We start from the raw sequence: 11,829 nt of genomic DNA on the forward strand, positions 1-11,829 counted from the left end.
AACCACAGTCACTCCGTCTTACTGTCCGGACGCTGGAGGTCCAGGATCAAGGTGCCACCCAGTCTGGTGTCTAATGAGTCCCCACTTCCTGGTCCACCCATGGTACCTTCTTGCTGTGTCCTCACACTAGGAAGGTGAAGGGCGCCGTGAGGTCTTTTATAAAGACAGTAATCCCTCATGACCTCATCACCTCCCGAAGGCCCCACTTCCTAATGCCGTCACACTGGGGGTTAGGATCCAACGCCTGAATTTGGGGGGCACACCAACAATTCTCCTATAACAGGGAGTGGAGGGAGAGAAAGAGCCCATCCACGGGAGGAGAAGCACCTGCTGGGTCTTGGGGTCCCCGCCAGGAGTGGGGGTGCTACTCCAAGGAAGCAAGAAGCTATGCATGGGATAGTGATGACCTTGAGAGAGGGGTGCTCTCCTTCAGGTCTTAGAAAGAACACTCTGGAGACGGCATGTCGGAGGAGAGGGTGGTGAGTTGAATGAGTGTCGCTGAACCAATTCTACAAGGAGAGGTTGGATTCCTTCCTGGACAGAATCCAATGGATGCAGGGCGAGCCCAGGGAACGCCAACATCCTGAAACTTTCCAGGCTCCCTCTCCCTGGGCTGGAGGTGAGCGGGGCTGCCGGCCGCCGTGGGACCGGCAGCTGCTTCCGAGGGAGGCCCGAGCTGCCCGCCGTGGTGGCAAAGGAAACACATCCAATGCTTGAGTGGGTCTAATGGGATTTCAGTGACCAAATACCATTTGTGTATCTTCCACACTATGGTGGGAGCACGTCGGGGCCAGCTCCTGTTCCTGCTAAACTGTACTCTCAGAGCAAAGTCTTGTCAGCCTCACTTGAACCCCAATACAGGTTGTGCCTGCGTTTCTATTCTAAACCATGTTTACCGAAGGTTTACAACTTGGCGGCGAAAACCAGCTGGCACCGAAACTGGAAACTTGGCGTGAACAGTTTGGCATCAACATTGCCCGGAAGCAGTTTTTCTATCTAAATCTGAGAAAAACAGGCTCGGTCATTTTCCAGTTATTTGTGTTATTCATGCATAAATAAAACGAAGCCTGACAGCTTCAAACAGTTGTTTGCTTTTGCACTCTTTAAAAATAGATTCAGTCCAAGAAAAGTAACATTTGGTAAACAAATACTCCATGACGGCCTGTAAAAAAAAAAAAAAAAAGAAGAAGAAGAAGAAGAGGAAAACAAAACAAAACAAAAAAGTGGGCTGGACTACATTTAATAGAAAGGGAAAATGGAAGTGTTTCAAAAGTCACTTTGTGTCGGAAAGTCGGAGCTCCCCGAGGTGGTTAGATCCACGGTGCGTCCAGAGAGGCCCCTCTGAGGGGGGAAATGAGCCAAAGATGGGCTGCCAACGAAAATAAAATTCTATTAAAACCTGAGCTCATCCCAAAACACAAGGTAACTAAATCTATGATGTTCAAGCAAGAAAAAAACAAGGGAGTTTTTTAAGTATGTTTTCTAAGAGCTGTGGGTGGAAGGAATAAAAGGTATGAATGGTACATGAAAATGTGCTGATTTAAAAAGAAAACAAAACAAACAAACAAAAAACTAGTGGTGACATTTGAGGTTTTTCTGCCCTTGTCTGTGCTGCATCGAATGTCTAGAAATGCAGCCTGTGGGCCTCAAATTCCTGCAGCCGGCACCAGCTCTCTAAAAAGAGAACGTGACGGTCTAGACCTCGCTCCAAAGAAAGCCTTTCTGGCAAATCTAAAAGTCAGCCTTGACGTCAAGTGATTCTCGACAACACTCGCTTTGAGCTCCGTGGCGCGTGGGCAAAATGGACTTTCACTCCGGCCACCCCATCGGCGGGTGACTGCAAAGCCCATATAGGGCAAAGGAATGCCAGGCCAACTCAAACAGAAAGTAAAAATAAGTTCGAGAGCAAAGAAGGCAGGACAGGCAGCGAGCCCGCCACGGGCCCCGGCTACAACAAGTGCTCTTTGCGGAAAGCAGTGTTTTCTCAGGTTTGCTTTGAGTGTATGTGCCTTTCCAATGGTGGGTTTGCTTTGTTTGGTTCCCCCTCCCCCCCTTTTTTTTTTCAGCTGCTGTCCCTGTTCAGATGCAGGAAATCATCCACCCATGGTTGTTCTTGGTTTAAAAAAAAAAAAAAAAAATCCTGTGTTTAGGCAGATGGTTAGCTGCACAATAGAATTCTATCATCTGATCGTGGAAGGGTTTGCCTCCTGCAATCTTCCCTGAAGGACCCCCCCTTCACCATCACCTGGTCCCCACAGTCAAAGCAGTTCAACCCCGCTTGGTAATGAAGGCTGGAAACATAGCTCAGAGCCATTCTGCACCCCACAACCATCCCACGACCCGGAGAATCTCCAAGCGCCAGGCCACTTCCCCAGGGCGGACCTTGCCTCTGTGTCCCCTAATCCCAAGGTCGTTGCCATAGCAACGATCTGGCCTGGAGAATTCTGACTTGTCCCAAGATTTGTGGAGCAAGTGTTTACAACATAAAGAGCTCACCTTCCTCAGTGCGCAGCGTGAATAACCGGACAGGTCATCCAGTTGAGAAAACTGGTAGGAAGCGGTAGGAAAAAGGGAGTGTCGCCAGCCTTCCACAGGCCAGACAGAACCAAGAGCCGGCTGGCAGGCCTCGCCAAAACCAGCTGCTGACACCCAAAGTTATGTTCCCTGATTGTGCTGCTGCTTCTAGCCATGTTCTTCAGCAGCGCACAGCTGGCCTGATCGGACTCGTTCTGGAAGTCGGTTCCTTGAGGCTTGAGACTGCTGTGTTCCCCATTCCTCGCACAGCTCCTGACGGAGAGCAGAACCTCCCTGAACAGCTGTTCACGGGACCCCCTGGTCACCATGCGATAGAGGCTGCGGCGCTGGTGAATCTTTATACCTATACCCAGAGAGAGAGACACATTTGGTTCTTGTTTTCAAACTGGAGGAAATGTTTAGAAGCTGGAAGAGATGTGGACGGCTTGGCCTAGAAGTGGGACTTGTTTTGGAATGAGTGTGCCGCACGCGGACAGGAGCCCAGGTCTGATGAAGACGGGCTGAGTGGGATTGGGACTCGGGGAGCAGGGCACTCCTTTTGGGAGCCCTTGAGGGCTGGCATAGCTAGCTATAGATCGTGGATGTAGGGAGTCACAGTTAGGGCTGGGAACCCCAGAGAAGGCGGGTGTAGGATGGCCGTGTGCCTTGTAAAAACTTCTGCATTTCTGGGTGCAGTTGTTAACGGGGAAAAGCTCTCCATTTTTAATCCAACCTAGAGAAAGACGTGAAGTCAAGCCCCCAGAGTCTCCCAGCGGAACGCCCTGTGTGCTCTTGATTTAGCGGGCTGAGACCCGGGCTGCTGGGGACACCTGTGAGGTCAGCTTTTGTGGCCTCCCCTTGTCACTCCCCTGTTGCATCAGTGGGTGTTCCATGCATGGGAAGTGGAGTGTAAGACACACTCACTTTGACAGAGCATTAACCCAACCCAGCATCCATGCCCCGAAGGGACTCTACTTAATGCTCCTTCCCCACTCTGTCGTACATCTCGGGAAGCGAAAGAGAAGCCAAGGGTCAGCGTTAATTCTCGGAACCGAAAGGACAATAGAGACAAGTGGCAGAGAGGAAGGAGCTTCAGTTTGGGGTTCAGAAAGCACAGGGCTCATCTTCTACCTCCGCACTCACACGGCCTGACTTTGGGCTCGTTTCTCAGCCCATCTGTCCTGCGATCATCTTGGCCATAGAATGAGGTTATTCACACGTCCTTCCAGAGAATTCACCAGAGGAGATCGTAGGAGGTGCCCCACGAGGTGTGTGGCAGTCAGAGGAAGTTAGACTCGACCCCTCTCTCTCATGGCACGTAGCTGCTCCCTCGGCACAACCAGGGCTGTCTGCCTCCACATTCGCCCTGATTCTGACCCGCTCAGTCCTCTCTTCCTCCACGCAGCAATCATGGCTTGCCCCAGCTAGTGCCATAGGCTGCTGCTCTCTCCTGCTGCAACCACTCTCCTTCCTGCTAATGGCCCCACACCACCCTTAAAGGAACGTGTGAACCCAGAGCAGCACTGTCCGCAGTTTCCCACCTGGCCTCACACCTCCTCCCTCTGCTGTCCTGGCCTCCATCCTCCTAGTTTTGGAACGCCGGGCTCCTTCCTGCTCTAGGGCCACGGCCCCCCGGCTCTGCCCGCCAGGTGCGCCCGCGCAGAGACCTGCACCGCCTGGATCTTCCTGACATCTAGTGGTCATGCCGGAGACCCCTCCTCCCAATAAATGCTGAGTTCTCACCTAAAGGAGCCTCCCACCTTCCAAAACCCTCCGTTAACGTTCTCTCTCTGGTTGTGTCCTTGTGCTCATTTCTGTCTTGGTGACCTCCTGCTGCTGGAACAAACATGGCCCAAGGCGGGGCGGCGGTATGGACAGCAGCCTTTCATCCCTCAGAGCTCTGGAGGCTGGAGTCTGAGGTCAAGGTGCTGTCAGATCCGCTGCCTGCTGAGAGCCCCCTTCCTGGTTCACGGGTCTTCTCATGGGGAAAGGGGCAAGGGGGTTCTCTGTCCTTTTAGAGGGACACTAATCCCATCATGAGGGCTCCAGCCCTACAACCCAACGACTTTCCAAGGTCCCCACCTCCTAACACCATGACTGGGGGTGAGTTTTCAATGCTCGAAGGGGGACAGGAGGGCAGGGGCACAGACGATCTGCTACAGTGTGTCTAGGACAGTCCCCCGGAATATCAGCCCGGAGGAGTGCGGGACCACTGCACAACACCAGACGGCGCCATCCGCGTGGAATCCGGGCCAGCCCGGGCGGCGCACAGGTGAGCTCACACGCAACCCCCGGCTGAGCGCTAACTCTTCGCTCCCTGGTGGGTCTGGCTCCATCCGCGTCACCGGACAGATTTCAAAACTGAGCTGAGTACGAAGTAAGGGTGCTCTTGTCCTCAAGACGGTAGCAGCATGCTGGCTTGGACAGAAGGGAGAGGTGTGGGGGCGTTGCAGGGGGGGCGGTGGCTCCTGGCCGGCTGCTCTGGGGCGCGGCGCGGGCAGTCCCAGCTCGCGGGGCGCGTGTCCCCAGGGTTCACAGACAGGGTGGGCCGCGCTAGGCTCGACCGGATTGTCACAGCTTTATACATTACATTCTTTTTTTTTTTTTTTTTTTCTCCAGAAGAACATTCATGGCGGGAAGAGGTCAGTTCCATTTTCAGTTACGCTTTATTGCATTTTAAGGGAAAGTTCTATCTTACTGTCGAAGTTGCAGAGCTGGGCGTTTTCAAAGGTCACAGCACGGACGACACACAGATGTGAAGGGGTCACGGTGGGGCCCATGCTCCACTGGCCGTCTCGAGAACCTGCACTTTTCCTTTATTCTCCCGAGGAAGCCTGCTGGCCTCGAGTTCTCCTGCCGCACTCTCGGTCCGGGGGCAGAGGTGGCGGGGAAGTTGCTGTCACCTCAGGAACCAGGCGATCCGGTGGCACGGGGACAGCAGGAAGAGGGAGGGTTCCGGGGGGTTTCAGGCATGACCCAAAGGTGGGAACCGCTACCCCACATCACAGAATGTCTCAAGGTTATGTTCTGGGCTGGGTCCAACTTCCAAAGCGCCGGATGGGCCCCTTGTCGCATGCCTTGGGTCAAAATGGTCAAATCTAACTTTTCTGGGGTATGTACCATTGCAGCGGTCACTGCTCCTCTTGCCGGTCACGTCTGGATCCATGAGCCCTCCCAACAGACCAGGAGGGCCGGTGTCCCCCAGAAAGATCAGAAACTCTAGCTCATGGCATGAAGGAACACGCTCAGAGCCACTGGTAAGCAGGGACAAGACTCACACCTAGGCCCGTCATTACTGGGGACGTGATGGTGGTGAGGCCGACAAGGAGCATTTATTTATTGGGCACCTACTGTATACGTCTGACACATAAACTGGAAACCCAGCAGCCCTGTGAGGGAGCACGGTCACCATCCCTACTGTCCAGGTGAAGGAAGCAGAACTCCCAAGCCTGGACTCATGGTGTGAAAAGTAGCGTCTGCCCGGAGTCCACTCCCCAGGCAAGGCCTGGCGACAGACGTCCCCAGAACAGCAGCCCTGCCCCACAATCCTGGCCACCACTCAAACCCTTGGGGGCTTGGACACACTGGAGCTCCTGCGGGCGCACGGCGGGGTCCCCTCTCCGACACTCAGTCCTGATGGACAGGAGAGGCCGGGAACACCTGTCGCGGCTCAAAGTGCGGGTGCGTGAGGCAGGCCGGCGGGTCCTCCTCCCTCTTCCTGACAGCGAAAGGGAACAGAGGCGTGAAGAAGCTGGATGGCGTGACCACATTTCCTACAAAAATGTGCTCCACGAGTCTTGGAGGGGTGTCTACAAGGAAATGCAGTCACCTGGCCAGCCCCGGGGTCAGATGTCCCTCTTACTGTTGCCGAACTCTCCTTTCTTGGACACAGGTCATTGTCCGTGGGCCTTTACCTCCTGCAGCGCGGACCCCCTGGGCCCAAAGATCCTCTCAGCCCATCCCTGACGCTGCCTCCCTAGGTCTGCTGAGGAAGAAAGGATGGAGCGTGAGAAAAGCTCATCTTCTCTGGGATGAAACGAATACATTTTCCCTGCCCCAAGAAGGAATTTGGAGTTCACGTGACCCCTCCTGGAGAGCCCAGGCACATCCAAGCCTCACTGTCGGGGCCAGCAGGACACAGACGTTACCAGTATTCTGAATCTAAGAAGAGGCAAAGCCCCCAAAACGGGATTATAGGTTTTTAAAAAATACAGCTTCTCTGCTCGCTCGGACGCCCCTCCTTCTCTCTGCTCCCTCTGGTCCGGCTACCGCAGTCCCCTCTGCTGAAGGCCCTGGGAGGAAGCCGGCGCTTCTGTATTTACTTGGAAATCTACAGGCTGCACAAAGTCCTTTATTTTGATCGCCAGCCAGGCATTTGTTATACTGATGATATATGGCTGCTCTTTTTCTGCCAGTATTTGTTTCTGTGGTCAGTGTGACATCTTTGCACCACCCAGAGTAGAGCGACCAGAAGTCAGTGGACGCATAAATCACTTTCACACTGTCACCGTGAAGCATCTTTTCAATGTGTGACTGTCTATAGCAATGCCTACGGAAGCCAGGTGCTGTCCAGGTTTTAGCTTATCGTGGAAATAACTGAAGAATTAAGAGATATAAATACATATTCAGCAATGCTTTTCTTTGTGGTTATTTACTTGGGCGGTTTCTCCTAGACTGTCATAGAACTGTTTTAGTCTCCGAGCCGAATGAGAGACTCAAAAAACACAGAGGACCCGGGGCTCAAGTCAGACAAAAATTCTGTAAAATTGCAAGTACATGGATAAAAGGAACCCAAAGCCAAAATGCATCTCATGGGTTATTGGGGTCATAGGTAAGGGTCCCAAGGCAGGTCACGGAGTGGTGGGTCCCCAGCGAGTTCTCCGTGGACGACGGGCAGTTACAGTCAGGCATTGCTGGATTTAAATACTGTACTGAGTGTGTGCATGTGTATCTGGGCAAGTGTGTGCGTTGTATTTTTGAGAAGATACTAAAGGGGAATGTCAGGTAAACAGCTGTTACTTTTTTGGGTGGAGAAATTTAATTAAAGAGAAGAGTTTATTTTGTTTTCCAGCTGTCCCTTCTGCTTTAATGTTGCAGGTGAAGGTCATTCGTTTCTGATTATTAAAAACTGTCTTGGTCGTAGAGTCAATGTCCACATTTTTCCTTACATATCTCTATATTAAAAATGAAAGTAATTTATTTTAAAATAACTACCTTATGGCATATTTTGAACTTTGGTCACTAGATAAATATATCAAGGTAGAGAATTTACTTTGAGTGTTCCCATTCTCTGCATGTCTAAAGTTTACACCAGTATTTTAACACCTTGCTTATGCGTTCTAGATTGGCATCACTATTATTTCCACTAACTGGAAAAAATTTTGATCCGTGGAGAGGAGACTTCCTTTGTGACGGCAGAGCCGGAGGCAGAGGCCTCGAGTCCTCTCCAGGGGACCACGACGCGCTCGGAGTTTTCAGTGTAATTAGTCCGATCCCACCGCTTATGGGAATCACAGGGAGGGCAAATCACTTTAATAGGTTTCCAGCATCTTTATTACCCAGTAATTTTATCGTTTGTGTGCTAAATGCTCCGAAGCTTATAATCATTTCTGCTTTCATTCGGCATGCCTCCCACCTCACAAATGTGTATAGGGAAGCAGGAGGCCCAGCGAACCGCCAGGTTAGGGAGGCCGTTGCACCTGCTGGCCCAGGGACATAGCCATGCGGCTTTTCCAGCTAAGTTTCCTTCTCAGTCACCATCATTGTTACAAGTGAGATCCGGGGACACCTGGGTGGCTCAGTGGGTTAAAGCCTCTGCCTTCAGCTCAGGGCATGACCTCAGGGTCCTGGGATCAAGTCCTGCATCGGGCTCTCTGCTCAGCAGGGAGCCTGCTTCTCCCTCAGCCTCTACCTCTCTCCGCTGTTCGTTCTCTCTTTCACTTTCTCAAATAAATAAATGGAATCTTTAAAATAAAATAAAAGTGAGGTCTGGGGGCTCCCCGAGGGGCTTAGTCAGTTAAGCATGATCTCAGGATCCTGGGATCGAGCCCCGCATCGGGCTCCCTGCTCAGTGGGGAGCCTGCTTGTCCCTCTCCCTCTGCCCCTCCCCTCGACTTGTGCTCTCTTTCTCTCTCTCTCAAATAATAAACAAATATTTTTAAAAATAAAAATAGACAGTGAACTCCGGGAAACACATAAGGAGAAATGTTGTTGATGTGTTTGGGGGTGTTTAATGAGGAATTCATTGTGTGAATCACCTGCTCACTGGACACCGTATCAAGGCTCCCTGGGATTCCCATAAGCCTTAAAGATCCTGGAGAGTCTTCTTCTGTGCCCAGTCCCCAAAACGGGTCCTATGACACCATGTCCTTCACACTCATTCGTCCCAAATCAACCTCCAACCCTCACTAGGACAACGTGAGCTCTAAGACGGGGTCGGGGGTGGGGATCAGTTAGGAAGCAGGAAGCAGCTTTTTCTGAGATCCCAAAATCCTAGGGAGAACTTCCCTTCCACCCAAGGGAGAAAACCTGTCTCAAACGAGGCCAGTATTATATGAAGCAGAAATGCAAGAAACAAAGTTCCAGTAATATTACCGAGCTCCTGAGTCTGACTGTGCCTAAAACTCGTGAAACCCAGAGCTTCCAGTGCCCTGGGCCACATCTTTCCCCTCTGTTTCATCTATCATGAACTGCATTCCTGTTATGTGCAACTTGAAGATTCCTGACGAGCCCCCTATGGTTTTTTCTTTAACAATATCTTGTAGAAATCACATGAAAACAAGAAGCACAGGCTACTTTCACGGTCATTCTCAATCCTGCAAATGGCTTTACTACCCGTTTATCACCTCTTCAATTCATCACGTAGAAAATTAATGCCCTATTTTTGGAATAACTTTGGGTTTTTGTAGGGGTCTTCCAATTAAATCATTATTCGGTTTAATTGAAGCACCAGAAGCACACTGATTTGTCAAAAAGTCAACGTGCATTATTATAATATTGATGTTTTTGAAGATTTATTTATTTATTTATTTATTTTAGAGAAGGGGGAGCAGCAGGGGGAGGGAGAGAGAGAATTTTAAGCAGACTCCCTTCTGAGCACAGACCCCAACGTGGAGATGGATCCTCTGCCCCCGAGATCATGACCTGAGCAAAGCCAAGAGTCAGACTCTCAACCAACTGTGCCACCCAGGTGTCCCTATAGTATTGATTCTTTAACCAGACTGGTAATCTTAGCAGTTTGCTCTTGAACAAGACAATAGCAGAGGAGATCCCTGCATTTCTAGAGTGAAGCTACTGCATTGACTGAACTGCAGGTGCCATCAATGTACCCCAGACCCCAGCTTCCAGAACTCCCGGTGCCTAGTCCCAGCACTAACCTCATCTGAACATGGCGATGGCCGGGTTTGCTCCACAGAGATGGGGACCTTTTCTACATATCTCCAGTGTATCCCTGTCTAGAGCAATGCCAGAAGATGCTACCAATTAGGAGCCTACTAGGAAACATCCTTTGGGCAGGAGCAAGTTGTAGACAAAGGCAGAAGGGCTCTCGGAAGGCCGCAAAAGTGGGCTCCAAAGCAGAGTATTATGTTTGTAGAGAAAAGGCAGATCTCTTGTGAAAAAGGAAAGACCGAAGGAAGAAATCTCTGGTAGTGTTGGCTGAAAATAAGATTTAAAGGATTAGAGGTAGATTTCCTCTTTGGTACTTCCTTGAATATCAAGGCACCAGCAGCCCAACAAATACTTCACACGCTTTGCTACAGATGTGACCCAGATGCCAAGGGGTTGGCGGGGGGAGGGTGAAATGCAGGAGAAGGATGTTTTCGTGTGCAAAATCCAGCTGAGTGGGCTGTTTCCTAGAGGGAATAAGGGGAGGGGATGTGTAATGATCTCATTATTTTTGTTGTGTACATAGTCTCAGATAACACTTTTGAAAACGTTTTAGTAATTTAGCTATTAAGATAAGGAAAAACACTGCTCAATGCAATCCCATTTCAAGGGGAGCAAGTTTCATTTTATAAACACAGTTCATTCTACCAGAGCCCACACTCGGAAATTCTTTGAGATGAGAACCCATCGATCGGTGTGAGTTGCTTGCAGCTAACCGGGAGCTGAATTTCTCTTCTCTGGTAATGCCAGTTAGCCTCCTGCGATGCAGTATTTCTTTTTAACTTCGTATGGAACAGCTACACTCTTACAGACATAGGCCTTAAAAGTCGGAGAGCCACATGACTCAGACTCGGTGTTTCAAAAGAGAAACTTTAGTTGCACTTGTGGTTAATAAATGTTTCTGTATTCCTAACACGTTAGCAGTGGGAGGATTGGGTTACGGATCAATCCACAGACCTTTTTTTTCCCATTTCTTTATACCCATGCAGGGAACCGCAGCTACTTGGAACGGCCCAGCTTGCATGGACGGAGAGCGGCTAGAACAGCCACTGGAAATGCTCTTTGCAACCCTAAAAATAGCCCAGTCCGGAAGCTTAGGTATATTCTTGGAGTGACCCAATTCACTCAATCACCCTCAGACCCTCCCTATCGAAGGATCCGGGACCCTGGCGGATTGGAAGGCTTTGTCCTTGACTCAGGAGGTCTTTGTTCCAGGAACAATAGGTGACATCCCACACAAAGCCGTGTCATTTGTAGGACCGCCTGCCGAAGCTTCCGGTTCAGAATGAAGCAGAGTGATTTCTGAAAAGCCCGCATCGGTTGGTGAGAAAAGAGGCCAAACAATGCTGGATTTCCAGGATTTTCTCCTGTTGAAGATGAAACCCAATTTGTGCAGGTCGAGGGGAATGGGAGCATTCCCAGGGGCTGCCGACAGGGCCCGGACTGCGTTCGCGCGTCCGTGAATTCTCTCCAGAACGACTCAGAAGAGAGACCTCCAAACCTGCCCCCAAGGCCGGGGTGGCTCTGGTAGCTGCTGGGACACCTGCTTGCTTCCCGGAGGCCTGAAGGACGACCTCCAACCAGCGCGTTCCTGAGTCTTCGGGAAACTCAAGGTTTCCTTGAATTCTCGAGACTGTCTCTGTGTAGTTAAAGCCACCACAGGTATTCGAGACCTGCCAAGTAAAGAAGAGAAAGCAACACATCTTCTCATCAAAGTGTCACTAAAGAAGAAAGCACACTCCTGGGGGCTGCCAGCCAGGTTGACAGAGACCTAATGTCCATGCACGCAGGTCCCGCCTGCCACCTGCAAGCATGTGGCCAAGAGAGGGCCATTGCAGAAGGAGTCTGGGCTATGAGCCCGGGTTGGGAGTTCTCTCAAGTCCAGACCTTCCATGGCCTGGTCGTGGGTCGTCCTAAGTGTGTTCACCC

Source organism: Mustela putorius, unplaced genomic scaffold, assembly GCF_011764305.1.
Source record: "Mustela putorius furo isolate JIRA1106 unplaced genomic scaffold, ASM1176430v1.1 tig00004033_pilon_pilon_pilon, whole genome shotgun sequence".
Taxonomy (NCBI): domain Eukaryota; kingdom Metazoa; phylum Chordata; class Mammalia; order Carnivora; family Mustelidae; genus Mustela; species Mustela putorius.